This window comes from Dermochelys coriacea, chromosome 6 (assembly GCF_009764565.3).
Source record: "Dermochelys coriacea isolate rDerCor1 chromosome 6, rDerCor1.pri.v4, whole genome shotgun sequence".
NCBI classification, from domain to species: Eukaryota; Metazoa; Chordata; order Testudines; family Dermochelyidae; genus Dermochelys; species Dermochelys coriacea.
In genome coordinates, this window is record NC_050073.1 from 25,361,290 (window position 1) to 25,378,049 (window position 16,760).

The 16,760-nt window shown below is 39.4% G+C and overlaps 1 protein-coding gene across 1 annotated transcript in view; it reads left to right on the forward strand.

Moving 5' to 3' along the window:
• The first annotated feature begins 7,917 nt into the window (after positions 1–7,917).
• The window catches only part of PIK3C2A (phosphatidylinositol-4-phosphate 3-kinase catalytic subunit type 2 alpha), an 89,343-nt gene continuing 80,500 nt past the window's right edge, over positions 7,918–16,760 (forward strand). The window contains exon 1 of the mRNA XM_038404529.2: positions 7,918–8,062. The gene's annotated coding sequence lies outside the window, so the exon portion shown is untranslated. The remainder of the gene's footprint in view (positions 8,063–16,760) is intronic.

Below are 16,760 nucleotides of genomic sequence, written 5' to 3' on the forward strand. Positions count from 1 at the left end.
CATGGGGCACACCTGGAGGGACTGGCTGGTGTGTGAGCGAGCTACCCAGCCATAATGGGGTGAAGGTCCACTGGGTGTACAGTTTAGCCTATATAAGCAACAAAGTGGGTGACCCTCTAATTTTATTATATACCTACATATGTACCTTTATCTAATGCAGCATGTTTTCCCTTATGGTGTAATGATATACTTGGGGTAAGAGAGAGTCATATTTTTTCCTGATTTAGAACAACTAAGCAGAGCACAAAATCTTTGTGAGCAAAACAAAAGTACAAAGAACTGGAGGTGCTTTTTCCTCTGGGATATTTTATTTAATAATATCTAAAACCAGTCAGAGAAATTTAAAATTTTGAATAAGCATGAAAATTCCAGCGACTTTCTATCTGAATCCTGCTCCTACGGTATCTGAAGTCTGAGGGCCATGCCACCACGTTTATAAGTGTTGTCTCCATTGTTGTCAAGCAAAGAACATTTAGTGTCTGTGCTGAACAGAAACCCAGTGATACTGTTGATTATAAACCTAATGGAATGTTAAGAATGTACCCTTACTCCCCCCATTGGTTACGGTATTGGGAATTAACTGCTAGGAAAAGAACACTGTATCCACAGCCAGCTGGAGACTAACTTTTTAACTTTTCAGCACATTAAGAAGTCAATGATTTTCCTGTCAGCCAAAGACAAATCCAGAGCACTGTGCCCAGCCTGAATAGCTGAACTAGGATGTGGATGGATACACGGGATAGAGATGAGAGATATTCACTGCCAGTTACAAAGCAGCTCCATGACCACCTTGCTGAGGTAATGACAATCATCTTGCAAGGCCCTTAGGCATCTCAAGCTGGGTATTCAAAATTAGTGAACATGTCTGAAAATGTTGATGTCAATGTTGCCTCATATTCCCCATCTATACAATGGGGATAATAATACCTACACTTGTAAAACTCTTTGAAATCCTTACATTAAGGGGGTTGTATAAGTTGAAAGTATTATTATAGAAAGGAGCTGAGGCAAGCCTTATCCACCTATGCTCAAATATTGTTCAAAAACATCTGTGCAATGCACCTGGATTGCTAGCAAGAGAAAATCAGCAGTGTTGAACAATGCCCAGGTTCTACAGAACAAAGTGATAAAAGACAAGAACATAAACTGTTCTAAAACCACCAAGGATTATATTACCTGCAGCAGATGCTATTGCTTCTGCATATTTAATTCCATCCAAAACACTTACTTCAGAGTCCTCTGTTACAGGGAAATATAGACAATATAATATAAGCGCAAGTCCAGATTCAGCTTTGATGTAACTTCATTTCATTCCATGGATGAAATCTAGGCCCCATTGCAGTCAGTGGCAAAACTCCTATTAACTTCAGTGAAGCCCTATTAGCTCATCTGGCCCTTATTCTTGCAAAGCAGGATTCTTCCTTATAATTACACTTTAGTGTTCTGTCCATGCTATTTTCAAGCAATGTCTCACTATTTCCATGGAAAGATTATTCCACATTAATAGATCTAACTTTGGGAAATGTCTCTTTAACTTCAACCCATTCCACCTAGTTATAATCCTTTTAACTATGCTAAATAGTTCATTTCCGTCCTTCATTCCCTTGCTGTCCTTACCTTGTCCCTTATCTTTAAAACCCCTCATTGTTCATTCCTTTTGCAAATTAAAAAAATAAAAATTGGATTTGTTCTTTATTTTGCTTCATGATATCAAGTTTTGTTGTTTTAAAAAGACAAAAAACAAACAAACCCCTGATTATTTTTTACATTAGTGATTGAGATCATGTCTGCCCTTGAAGACTCTGTGGTGACTGGAGAACTAGTGAAATGATGACAGCAAAAGAGCCAAGAGATTAGAAACTGAGTAACTGAAAAGGAAGAAAAGGAGTACTTGTGGCACCTTAGCAAATTTATTTGAGCATAAGCTTTCGTGAGCTACAGCTCACTTCATCGGATGCATGTACCACTGCATACATCCAATGAAGTGAGCTGTAGCTCACGAAAGTTTATGCTCAAATGAATTTGTTAGTCTCTAAGGTGCCACAAGTACTCCTGTTCTTTTTGCAGATACAGATTAACACGGCTGCTACTCTGAAACCTGAAAAGGGAAGGGATTTTTAGTTAGAATGTTCAAAACTCTGTTTTTGTTAACACCTGTTTAACTTTAGTGACTTGCATTTTGTAACAAAAGACTTCTTTGTTGAAGATCAGGTACCCTGCCTCTTCAATTAAAGGTTTCAGAGTAGCAGCCGTGTTGCATCCGATGAAGTGAGCTGTAGCTCACGAAAGCTTATGCTCTAATAAATTTGTTAGTCTCTAAGGTGCCACAAGTACTCCTTTTCTTTTTGCGAATACAGACTAACACGGCTGCTACTCTGAAACATGGGGAAATAGTTTTACTTTGTGTAATGACTCATCCATTCCCAGTCTCTATTCAAGCCTAAGTTAATTGTATCCAGTTTGCAAATTAATTCCAATTCAGCAGTCTCTCGTTGGAGTCTGTTTTTGAAGCTTTTTTGTTGAAGTATAGCCACTCTTAGGTCTGTGATCGAGTGACCAGAGAGATTGAAGTGTTCTCAAACTGGTTTTTGAATGCACCATCCTAGCCACTATGGATGTAGAAGCCCTCTACACCAACATTCCACACAAAGATGGACTACAAGCCGTCAGGAACAGTATCCCCGATACTGTCACGGCTAACCTGGTGGCAGTAATACAATCTTTTGCAGTCCAAAATGAACCTGTCTCCCCCTGGTGGTATTAGATTAAAATGATATTTTTAAAAGTTCTTTTTTTAAAAAAAAAAATCCTAACTGAAGCTTTTATACAAGTTCTAATTAAATGTGCAGACAGGGTTTAAATCCTGCTCACATTACACTCTTGAATAGTCCCAATGAGAGCACTAGAACTAGTTGCAAGAGTAAGGTAAGAAAGATTTAGCTCTAGAATTGCAACTATTATGCCATTTTAGCTAATAATTGTTGAATACCTTTGAAAATATTTTAACATGTAATTATTTCCATCATCTGTAAAAGATAGTTATCCAAAAGATAAAATAACTTTACATGCCTTTTAGACATTTAGCCAGTAGCCCAAATGTAAATGGATCTTATAGTTTTCCTGAACCAGGTCCAGATCCTGCATGCAGATGAGTAACTTTCCTCACATGAGTAGTATATTGAGAAAAATAAAACTGCATATTTTATTTAGTTATTAAATATTAAGATTTTCCCCCTTCTTGTTTATATTGTGTGTATATAGTACAAACTAAAAACCAAATTGCACCAAATCTTTATTTTTTTAAAATCGATATTGGGTCAAATCATCAGCTCCAGATCAGAATAGCTCTATGGATCTAATCCCCTATTTTTAAAACATTTGTTCCCAACTACTGATCCATATGTCAGAATTAGGATTTTAGGTTTTTGTGACTGGCATGCTATGCTCCCCATTCCTATATTATGGCCTAATCCTATTCTTACTGATTTTGATGGAAACAGTCTTCAGCTCCTTAAAGACCAATGTGTTTCCAGTACCAACCTCCCATTCAGTGAAGTACAGTTTAACTCACAATGGTGTTTGAACTTACTCTCACCAGTTAATAAAAGCAAGCTTGCAATACAAATAATACAACTAAGATCTTGGTTGGGTAAACTGACAGTCACCTGAATAGGTTGTGAATAGCTGTTTAAAAGACACTAAGGAGTAACTTTGTAGAAGTTTAAAAATATATATATTTTAATATCTTCATGAAAGCTTAAAAATAATTTTTTGTTATGTACATATTTTGTCTTTTTGCACTGGGCATACATAAAAGTTATATTCTGTCTGGAATACTGTCAGAAGAAAGGTATTTGCAAGTTGCACATATCAGGTTATCAATCATAACACTGTTCTCATAATTAGTTGCTCAATTTTATTTGTCTTTTGCATAAATTTATTGTTATTCGTCTGTGAAAACACTGCAGTGAAATGAACCTGAAACTATATTAAACTAAACATGGGTGTAAGCCAAACTATCAGATCCAAACATTGGCGTGAGGTCAAAAATCAAACTTAGATCCTGGTACAAATTTCACAACTACTCCTATTCATATAAAGGACAGAAACAGGACCCCAAATAAAAACACTCCCAGAATTTAGACAGTAAGTTTTTAAAAATACAGCTCTGAATTTGGAGCTAGAACCATTCCTATTTTTAACCAAGAGAATTAATACCATATACCAAGAAGGAATTCCATCGACTTCAGTTGGCATTGGATCAGATAAGGTCATTAAACATAAGTTTAATATACTTTTGTGAGAAATTAGTTCTAGGCAGCAGACCATTTGTTTAATTAGAAGTTCATAAATCCACATTTGTAATGAATAATGCAAAATAACTATATTTAAATAATAAAAAGATGTAATACAAAACCACAGAGGAAAAAAATACGCAGGTAAGACAAAACATATATGAGAACCAAGCATAGTGTCTTACGAGTGTCAAGGAGAGTGAGTATAGCAGTGGCAGAGTTAATCCTTAAAAGAGATTTTTCCCATTAATTGGAGAAAGTGTTTGTAGTGACAAAAGTTTGTTAATGTATGCTTTGAATTTACAATTTTTATTTAGTAAAGGACCAACCTTTATTTCCAATCTGTCTGCCATACAAATCTACCCTTACAAAATGTGTTTGAAAAAAGGATCCCTGAAAATGTACAGGACAATTTAGATATTTTATCAGTGAATCAATGATAGCATATACAGTGACAAAATAGTGACACTGGTTATACATGTGTGCAGCATTTAAATGTTCACATTAGTGATTTCCTGTATCATAAATACTTTAAGGGTGACATCATTCTTTCACCCAAGGCATAGAGAGATCATTATAATTATGTCTTTATAAACAAAGCTGTGGGCTGTGTCAGCATTCCCCTCATCGTTTCAAATAAGAATGGGATAATTTTGTCCTACCTACAAGCTGGGCTTGTACCAAGTAGTTACCATTCTAGAGGCAGAACCACTTGGTTGGATCCACTCATCATTGAAAGTTTGACTGGACAAAAAAGGTCCCATAATACCTTACATATAAGAGAATCCCTACTGGATACATAACAAATAGGAGACAAGTTCCAAAAGCTGGATGGGAGCTCTATTAAAGTATATCTATTGGTACAAAGGCAGGGGGTGTAAAATGAGTGAATTTAATGTGGATGTAGTTGAGAAACTATGACCATTGTACCACACATTGCTATTTTTATAGAATTTATTTTCAAACAAACAAAAGAAAGGGGATATTTTAGGGTATACCAGGGGATCAGTATGTTTATACCATAGTGATGGGCACTTTAGGAATGTGTTTAAATAGATTAGAGTAGATAGTTAGGTAACTAGTTATGATGAGATAAAAAAAAATGTAGGCTGAATATCAGCAAACTTTCCTGACAGCAAGAACTACTGTATTATACAGAAATAATTTCCCAAGAAAAGTCACAGAATCCCTGCTTCTTATGCCATTTAATCTAGACTTGGAAATAGACTTGATAATAGACCGAAGAGAATAATTTTGCAGTGGTCTGTGAAATGGACTAAATTACCAAATTAGTCCCTTTCTGTCTCAAATTTCTGACTCATATTTGGTCCAGTCCCAGGCAGTCATATTTTAGGTAATATCTAGCACCTTCGTAGTGTTTTACAGCTATAATCATTAAAAGTCCAATCATGCAAGCCCTCTATAGTAGTTCTGAATGCAGAGTGTTTTCACCATCAGACCTAAAGATCTTGATTCTATAGCAAAGTTCCCATTGCTTTTAATGGTACAGGATCAGAGCCTAACTGATTAATCTTTATAATAAGCAGTCAGATACTGCCACTATGGGTGCCAATATACAAACTAAGACAAGAGTATATTCCAGTTAAGCAATATATGTAATTTCTTCATGAACTAAACAATTTACTGACAGTTTTCATGTGCCATCTAGCCTGGATTATATATTTTGTGGTTGTTGGGGGTCTCCAGAAATGTCAAAAGTTTTTCATTATCTGAATAAAATATCAATAGTCACAGTAAAAACAACGAGGAATACTTGTGTCACAGTGAGTCACATCTTGAAATGTAGAGCATTTGATGTCATTCTCTTGGTAAGCTTTTACAAAACGTAGACTGAAAAATAGTATTTTTGGTACTGTACATATAATGCATTTTATTAGCTATTATGAGATGTTATATTTGCCTAAACTTTGTCTAAAATGCCATATATAATACTTTTGAACATACACAAAATAATTTGCACTTTTCAGAGTTTACTAAGACAAAATTTTTATTTCTTTTTGATTTTGACAGTTCAGAAAAGTTCAGTACTCCAAGTGCTGATCATTTGGGGGCTATGAAATATTTTGTAAAGTTACAGTAAGTGAATATTCATTTAATAGAAGATGTCCCTGATTACATTATAGCCTTTTCCACTGACAAATGATGAAATACTTACTTCTGCTATTAAAAATCACAAGCTATATCTAACTCCATTTTACTAGAGTCATTCCAAAACTCTTAGTTTGATTTATTTTCTCTTCTCCAGAAAGCACACTCAGTACCCTTCCTCCACAGCATGTGATAAAGGAAGTTCATTGTATTTGTACTGAATTGCAGCCCCGGAGAAGGACATGTTTGTTATGCAAGTTTCCAGTAATTCTGAAAATTCTTACTTAGATCAGACGATAAGAAAAGGAAATTAGGTTGAGTAGCACCTCCCCCTAAAAGCTCCCCATCTCTTTGGCTACGGCAATTCATTTTTATGGCAATATCCAGCCTTTTGAGAGGTATATACAGCCTGGTCAAAGATTTTTAAATTAAATTATACTGAAGGCAGTCTTTAAAATATGTCCTTATTGATGCAGTTTTTTTCCACCAGATATTTAAAATCTCCCTGAGGAATTCTTCCACATTAGAACTGACACAGCCTCACAGCCTGTACTGTTTGTGCAATGACACAATAGGCATTTTCTTGCCTGTGCAGCTCATTAATTTCAAGAGACAATTTTCACAATGGTCTTTCTTGAGTGGTGTCTGCAAGCTGTATGCATGTTATTCATGCCAGACATGGCAAGGGCCAGTTTGTGCCAGGCCCCATTTGAGAGGGCCCCCAAACTTAGGGTGACCAGATGTCCCGATTTTATAGGGGGGGTTGCAATTTTGGGGTCTTTTTCCTATATAGGCTCCTATTACTCCCACCCCCTATCCCGAATTTTCACATTTGCTGTCTGGTCACCCAACCCAAACTGAGTGGCATCATGACCTGGTGCGCAGGGTTGCATTGCCACTCAGGTTTGGCCTGGCAACACACTGACAGAGGTTGCCGGTCACAACATTACCTACTGAACTTTGGCCCAGCAGCTCCTGGATTGATGCTAATATGGCCCCTAAAGCAAGAGTCGTTCAGTTGTGCGTACCATGTGATAAATTTCTGGCAGGAACTTTTGTTGCTACAAAAAACACAGGCTCATGCAGAACGTGAGATACCTTCAGCATGAGCCAATGGTGGCCGCAACATGAGCCATGCTGTCTGAGCTGGAAAAATGGAATCTGGCCCCACCCCCCAAATCACCATTACGGGAACCAGCCTGCTGGGCATGGGGGTTGGTGCCAGTATAAAAGGGGGGAAGTTGGGGCGGGGCGGCGGGATGCTCTTTCCCCGCCCCGTGGTGCTGTGAGCACTGGCCCAGCGTTCAAGGGACTCAGCCCCCCCAGCGCCATTACTGCCGTAAGCAATGACGTAACAATAACAACACAGGTGTGAGCTCAAGCAGGGCCCCACCCTTGCGCAACAGGCCACGCTCCGCCCCCGCCCCCAGGGTCCCGCCCTCATCACCCCTTTCCCCGCCCCCTCCATCTGAGTCGCTCCGCCCCCTGCCCATCTCTTCAGCGCCCTGCCTCCGCCCCCAGGAGGCGGGCTCTCGGGCCCGGCCGGAAGTGAGCGCACGGCGGCGGCGGGCTAGTCCCTCCAGTGACTTTTATCCGCGGCGGCGGCGGCGGCGCAGGGACGGGAAATGGCCGCTCCCGCGGGGCAGCGGTGCAGCGAGGTGAGAGCAGAGCGGGTCTCTCCGCGGGGCGGCGCGGTGCCTTGCGGCGTCCCGGGAAGCCGGGCTCGCCCTTTGCTCGGGGCCCCTGCGGCGGCGGCGCCGCCGCCCCGTTCCGCGGCCGCGGCCTGCCTGCCTGGTCCCTTTCCCCCGGGGCTACGGCCGGGGAGGCTGGCGCCGAGGAGCTGCCTTGATTCAGCTCCAGCCGGTGCCGTGCGGGGCAGGGGGACTGGCCGGGTCGGCAGCTCTCGCTGCGTTCCCTCAACCCCTCCCGGCTCTGCCTCCTGTCCCTGGGGGCTCCGGGTTGTGCGGGTGCCGTGACCTCTCCGGGTGACTTTCCGCCTCGCCAGGGAGGGCCGGGCCCGGGACTCAGCGGCGCATCCCGGCACAGTTAGCCCCGGGTCTGAAGCCGTCGCTGTAACTTGCTTTTCCTTTACGTGGGTTCAAGTTTGCCGGGGGGTGGCTGTCCATAAACTGGCTCGTAAAAATGCCTAGTAACTTCTCCCTGTTAATTGCGTTATTTCAAGCGGTAGAACAACATTTCTTCTAACGGAAAGATCTTAATTGCAAGTCTCTTGAATGACATTTTGCATTTATATAGCACCATTCACTCCCAAGGATCTGGTTGCATTTCAGAGTGTACATATGTATGATGTCGGGGTTGCTACCTTGGGTGGACTGGAGGGGTAGGTGTCAACTGGTGAACAACCATGAAGGCAAGAAAAACTTTGGTGCTGCATACTGAATCAAATGTATATTCTTATGTAAAGTACAACCCGCCCCCCCCCCCCCGCACACGCCAATGCAGAATATATGGGATCTCAGTTGTCATCTACAATACAATTTAACTTTTGTGGGTATTTGGCTGAGGAGCTTAACTGATCATGTATTGGTATTTGACACTGTTGTTCCAGCTAAGTTGAGCATTTCAGCTTTGATTCTTAAACCACTAAATTGTCTCTTTTTAAATTACTTTTTGGACATAATCACTTTCCCCTTTAAGAAAAGGAGTACTTGTGGCACCTTAGACTAACAAATTTATTAGAGCATAAGCTTTTGTGAGCTACAGCTCACTTCATCGGATGCATTTGGTGGAAAAAGCAGAGGGGAGATTTATATACACACACACAGAGAACATGAAACAATGGGTTTATCATACACACTGTAAGGAGAGTGATCACTTAAGATAAGCCCTCACCAGCGGGGGGGGGGGGGGGGGTGTGAACCTTTCATGGTGACAAGCAAGGTAGGCTAATTCCAGCAGTTAACAAGAATATCTGAGGAACAGTGGGGGGTGGGGTGGGGGGGGAGAAATACCATGGGGAAATAGTTTTACTTTGTGTAATGACTCATCCATTCCCAGTCTCTATTCAAGCCTAAGTTAATTGTATCCAGTTTGCAAATTAATTCCAATTCAGCAGTCTCTCACTGGAGTCTGTTTTTGAAGCTTTTTTGTTGAAGGATAGCCACTCTTAGGTCTGTGATCGAGTGACCAGAGAGATTGAAGTGTTCTCCAACTGGTTTTTGAATGTTATAATTCTTGATGTATGATTTGTGTCCATTCCTTCTTTTACGTAGAGACTGTCCAGTTTGGCCAACTTTCCCCTTTGTAATACATTGTAATCTATGAAGTGAGCTGTAGCTCACGAAAGCTTATGCTCTAATAAATTTGTTAGTCTCTAAGGTGCCACAAGTACTCCTTTTCTTTTTGCGAATACAGACTAACACGGCTGCTACTCTGAAAATTGTAATCTATGTACTTTTGCCTAAGTCTTATCTTTATTGAAGCCATAATAAGAAAATATAAAACACACACATGTGTTTGTGGAAGTATAAATAACCGTTTGAAGATTGTCCAGTCCTTGGGGAGGAAAGATGGGTAAAGAGGACACTAGTAAGAAAATACCTGGAAGAGGGAAATAAGATATGGAAGGTGGAAGAAAGGAAAATTCATCTTAATGATGTTTATAACTACTGTGTTAAATATGCTCCCAAAATACAGTGAAATGAAAGTGATGGTCTTTTGCTAACTAAAGAATTTAGTGTAAAAATAACTAATGTACTTGGGTTGAGGAGATTCTCCTATTTTGAAGAAAGGGATGGATGTAAAATAACTGGAAATTCTCAATAGGAGCTGCAAAGGACTCCTCTGCAAACATTAGAATGTAGTATGTGCAGCAGTCATGAGTGAAATCCTAAAGAAAATGGAAGGGAAGGATAAACTGCAAGGGGGGAAATGAAATTACAAAAAGGAAAGTACTTTGTGGTCCACTGGTAATGCTTGTTAGTGCAGAATGGAGTTCAGTCCCATTCTGGCAAGTCTGTTTGCTTTTCCCTGTAATACTCATCACTCTATCTGATGCAGATTAGACCTGAAACAAAGGTTTCTATGGTGGCCTTGAGGGAGAAAATAGGTTAAACTTAGTTGTTGTCAGGTCCTCTCCAGAAAAATGGGGGGGGGGGGGACAGAGGGGCAATTGAAGGCAAGAGAAACTGAAATAGGGTGCGGTGAGGAAAGATGAGAATGAATAAAGCAGTGATAGAGCAAGGAAGCTGCCTGGTGGAAGAAGGTTAGACCCAGAGCAGAAAAACGAATGCTTGCTTTTAAAGGGGTGAGGTAGTCATTTTTCTATTGGTGGTGCATAATCACCTTAAAAATGTACTTCAGTCTGAAAGTGGTTTATATGCAGTTACTTCTAGTAATACATAGGGAAAATCATAGTAAAGAGATTAGACAGCAATTTTTGCTCCAGTTGGCTTACTTTAACTTAAAATGCTTTATGTAGTGAGTTTTGGATCAATTTTGATTTCATTTAAATCTTGATTCTGCTAGCAGATTGCCCGTGGTGATCTGTATCCTCAAGGACTACCATTGTTGATGGGGCTCTGCAGGGCATAAGGCTTCACCTGCACAAATCAACAACAATAAATGGAGGAGGAGACTCTTAGTCATTTTTCCCTTTTGTCTGGGACTTTCAACAGTAATCAAGAAACAAGCTACCTAAAAATAGGAAAATGTGGTTGTAAAACCATAAAAATTCACAGGTCTTCGGGAGCATATTTAATACTCGAAATTTTTTAACTTACTCTTCTTCTCTTTTTAAATTGGCTGGGTTTGAAATTGGTGGTATTCCTTACCCTGGAGTGCTAGTTAAAACTAAAATAGTATCTCAATCTGTAGAGCCCCATGTGGATGCAAATTTTGTATCCGCGTCCGATCTCCAAACATGGCCCGCAGATAGCAGCATCCACAGATGTGGATATCCACAGATATAAAGTAGACTGCCACAGATTTGCAGGGCTCTAGGTAGCTACTATCAATAAATAGCTTGGTGTAATTTATGAGTTTTTGTTCTACCCTTTGTCAGTTCCTCATTCTGGTAATGTCTGTGTGGTCCTTTAAATGTTGACTGAATGTAGTAAACTGGGATTTGAAATTCATTTTAACTCCTGTAGTCAATGATATAACTTAACTCCAGTCAGAAAAGTAAATTGAAATGGAATTAGCTCTGTTTTTTGGGGGTGTGCAGCTAAACCTTTAGACGAAGTTTAATTTCAACTTATAAAGAGTTAACAATTCTTGATGAAGTAAACAATCCAGTGTATGGGGTTCATTTTTTCTTTAGAATTCCGAACTCCACCCTGTAAAATGCAATATTACATTTTGAATTTAACCTACTGAAGTGGAAGAGAGAGTTTTTGTGTGACTTTTATGAGTGACTGCCTTTTAGTATCTATGCTTGGTGCAGAATTTACTGTAGTATTCCATTTTTATTGAGGAAAGTACAGCAAAGTTTTTTAAAAAAAACTTGTTAAAGAATAAATCAGTGGCTGCATGGATGCGTAGATCTAAATAACAAATTGATGTACAAAATTTAAAAAAATGAGGAAATGGATTTTTAGCCACTTGGCAAAGCTAGATAGAGTTCGTTACTTATCCTGCAGCAGTCAGTGACATCAGCCTCTTAATACAGCACTCTTTGTACTTTTTTTATACACCAAAAAGGGTAGTTGTGGTATCAATTATTGCAGCAGAGTGCAGAAGTCTGGACTCTAGATTTGGAAAGTAAGTGAAGGAGGAAATATTTGCTAATGTATTCGTAATGATGAAATCTGCACATTCTGAAAATGATTGTTGGCTTTTCAAAGTGCATATGATGACATTTTTGTGGGAAAGCTTACCCACAATAACTTAACTATTAAATGTGTAGTGCTTATAATGCAGATTTCATAAACTCTGTGTAGCAGGTGGGAAGGAAGTAGGTGGCTCAGGACATTTGCAATAGGATATGCTGTCTTCAGTTCTAACCTAGATGTTAGTACTGTTATCAGTGTATGGTTACTTTAGTAACATGAGTTGGTGTAAATCAAGTTCATAGCATACAAGTTTCAAGATGGCTTTACTACTTTGATACCTCCACAAGTAGCTATCATGTGGTTTACCCTGGGTTTTTCTGGTTGAAGTGCTTTGTTAGGTTTTCTCAAAGCTTGTAGCAATCTGGGACTCCCTGGGGTAAATTTTTTTGATCAGTAAGGTTTCTCCTTCTCATGTTTTTCCCCTACTTGTGGAGTTTGCCTGCTGTGGAGAATATCATTCTATAAATTCCTTGCCATTTGGTTAGTACTCTGTAGTATTTTATTGCTGCGTATTTTGTACAAGTTTTTTCCATTATCTCTTATACGGGTCAATGATGGCTTTTCCTTAAACAGCAAAAGTCTGTACTTCCTTTAAATTTAACCTAAGCCATCATTAGGTGTTCAGCAAATGCACAGTAGTTTAATTGTGATATTTAAAAGCAAAACAACCATAGGGACTTTAAAAAAAAAAAAAACCCACACAGCCTAAGGTCTTGTCTACACTGCCGCTTTATGTGCTGCAACTTTCTCCGTCTGGGGGTGTGGGGGGAGAGAAAAAAACACCCCCCCTGAGCACTGCAACTTTCAGTGCTGTACAGTGGCAGTGTAGACAGTGCACCAGTGCTGGGAGCTACTCCCCACATGGGGGTGGAGTTTTTTTTTTTACAGCACTGGGAGAGCTCTCTCCCAGTGCTAGTGCTGCAACTATACAGCCATGTTAAAGCGCTGCCATGGCACCGCTTTAACGTTGCTAGTGAAGACATACCCTAATTTTATCTTCAAGAAACTTGGGCTATTGTACATCAAGGCATTACTTTAAAAAGAAGTTGGAAATGGACCTATAAGTTACCATTTCTATTTAGTGCTGGAATTTTTAGAACCTCAGTAGGTGGTCAGATTGCTGATAGTTCTAAAATTTCTATTAGAAAAAGACTGACCAAAAAAATGTTTGAATGTACTGTTGTGTACCTCACTGAAATGGATGATCATAAATAACAGGTTAAATGAAATTGTGATCAGTACCTCATATTTTGGGACAGGAAATTGCTGTCCAACTCTGCTTAAGTAGATCAAGAATGTTAAATATAGTGTGAGCAGATGAGATTACCTCTGGTTGGGATAATAGGATTTCTCTATAGAAAAGACATCCTTGTGATTCCAGATAAAAAATTACCTGGGATTAGAGGAGTTTTCAATTTGTTCAAAGTTTAAAATTCTGGAAAAATGAAAGTACTCTGGAATTAATGATTCCTTATTTGCATTTTCCTAAAATTATAAATTCATTCCTAATTTTCTCAATAGTGACATTGCTGTTGGACTGTTGTACACTGTTTTACAATATATTATATTTTGCCTAGGCACCAAAACAGGAAAATTGTAATTTAGGGAATATAATGTTCCTGCCAGGTAGCCTTATCTGTAGCAGATGAAATGTTAGACTTATCTTGCAGTTTCCTCACAACCTTAATATGATACAGCTTTTAAAATATTACTTTTCTAATAGCTTTATAAAATGATCTACTTGGAAATCAGTATTGAGTAAATAGATAAATGTCAACATCTGATGCATATGTTTTGTTAAAGTATCTCCAAGTATTGCTTGGGGGAAATACTCTGAGTTCAGAGCCATGAAAACAAAGGTTGCATAATAGTTGGCATATGTGTGGCTTAATAAATCTAATCAAATAGTAGTATGCTTGCTGTAAATAAGTTTATTTGCTCTCATTGCTAAAGACAGATTAATTCAGTTCCATCAATTAGAGAGGAAAACAATTTTTTGGATGTTCAGTGTGAAATTCTGCTTTTATATGCTGTCTTTGGAATCTGTAGCAGAAACAAAACAATTATGTCCTTCTGTGCTCCTTCCTCTTTGATAGAGATGTGGGGCTCAGTGTACCTCTCTGAGAGGAGAGGAGCAGAAAACTCATGGTCTTGAGATAGAGGGTCCATTTTATGGCATCCTGTTTCTGACCCCACAGAAGTCCCTATCAGGGTGCTACACCTGGATTAGATTTTTGTGGGTGGGGACAGGATTAGGGTTTGAGGTACAGGCTCAGCCACTCGTGCTGTTATCTGTTCCCACTCCATGGTGTTTTCCTGTGGGAATTAATGCTGATCCCATCAGCTTTATGCATTTTAACACTGGAGTTGCCTTCAGATGACCCTGCTGCCTCTTTTTCCCTGTCTCTTTTTTGGGGTGGGGTGGGAATAGTTTTTCTTTCTTTTGGAAGCTTGGAAATGGGGATGATCATAAAGCATTAGAACTGGGCAGTGGGGTGACTGATACAACTTCTCCTGGAAGTGGAGCAAGAAAGCAAAGAAACCAGGTAAGGTATTTGCTGTGTAACTTTAATCAAACTTGGTTGTTAGAGTTGTTTGTAAATAGAACTGCATCATTGTCCATTGGTTGTATCCTTCAAAGGTGTTGGAGACAAAAACCAGAGCTATGTTGACATAATTGATGCTAATACATAGACAAAGTACACAGATGTCTTAGTTCAACTTCAGATGCAGGGAAAAATCAGCGAAGTGGAAAAGGGAAAATGTCAGACTTTATTTGGAAAAAAAATTGCAATCACTTTTTTTTTTCATTTAATTATTTGACAAATGCCTTTTAAGTATTTGGATGGAGAGTTGTGCTCTTGAAGGCAAATGGGTTAAGTACCTAGTTTAGAACTACATTCTAATGGTATTTGCTGCAATATATCTTAGAAATTGAGATCAGAGCAACAATTGTCTTTTGGGGTTACTTCCAGTGTTCGGAAGACTTGAGTAAAACCACAGTTACACCTAACTGTTAGCTAGGCCTAGAGCTTCCAATGAATTCCAATTGTCAGACACCTTTCATGAATCTACTGCAGACCTATCAAGTGCATTTTATTTTTATTTTTTAACTATTCAAAAACTGCAGTCCAGTTGTAGCCAATGATACAGAATTGAAGAACAGGTTAAGACATTTGGTTTGGCTTTCTGAATACCCTGTCTCAGGACAACCCTTAAATGCTATGATCAAACGGAGTGTGTGCACAATGACAGAATGTCTGCCTGGCAAAAATAAAACTAGAAAAGAACTCTGACTTCCATTAATATACTTCTAACTAGCCTATCCTTTCTTGGCTATCAGATATAATTGGGTTTTCTGTCAGCGAAAGTATGTAACTGTTGACTACTTCATTGTATGAAAGTGATTTGTGATAGAAGATCTTCTGAACTTGTAAAGTCATTGAGAGAGACAGTTTTCTAAGGATGGGCTCTTTTATATGTTGCTAATCATGGGTGTATTACCACAGATGTGTAGCACTGCACCATACTTGTGAGAGCCAAGATATCGGGTGTTATCAAACCAGGGCTTAAAAATATCCACTTGCCCCTGGAAAGTGGGAAGCTTTTTCTAGGAAAAGTATGAGTGCCTGATCCTCAATTTCTTAAAAACTTAAGCTATACTTATTTTAATCCCTTTTATAGTTTGAAAATAGCCTGTGTAAACTGATGCAATATTTTCTGATTTGTCAGAAAACTGCATTGCCTCTGCTGCTCTTAATTTTTCCAAGCAGCACCAAAGTGAAAATCATGTAATTCTTGACAGTTACTGCTGACCAAAGGGTTCTGAATAGTGCTAGTGAATATGCTGAATCTCATAGGCTTTCCCAAGCACAGCAGAATAATGCTTGAACTCAAAGCGGTTTTCCTGCTGCTATTCAGGAGCCTCTGGGCAACCGTGAAACAGTTGTAAATCGTACCAATTTCACACTTACTGAGAACTTTGTCAAGCAGTAGCAGTAGCACCTGGAGTTACTGAGGGGATGATCAAAAAGTACCGCAGGCGAGAGACGGATAAAATAGTGGGCACTTATCCTTTCTCATAACACCCAAGAATCTCTGGTGTTGAGGAAGGGAGAGACTGAACTTTCTCCCTTCTAGTAGTTGTGGAGAAAGGAGATGGGGATAGAGCTTCACATCCATCATCTCTGCACATCTATTTAACTAGCCAGCTTCTGGTATAAAAGCTTGAGCAGCCAAGCAGGAACCAGGCACAGCACTCTGCCTCCTCAGCAACTGGTGTGAGAACTAACTACAGGGTTAGGGGTCTGTGGCAAGTAGGTTCAGTCCTTCAGTAGGTGACTAGTAAATATTTTGAGGGAAACCATTTCAGAAAACTGTATTGCAATTTTCTGTTAACAAGGGAATTGTGGATAAATAAGTGTGCACCATTTCAAAGCAGTGGGCACAACAGGCATGCTGCTGCCTCTCATGAACCATCAGTGGAGTACAGTACTCTGTGACTTCACAGAGAATGCTTTGATTGCAGAGGTGTGTAGAGTAGAATAAAACCAGTTTAATTCAC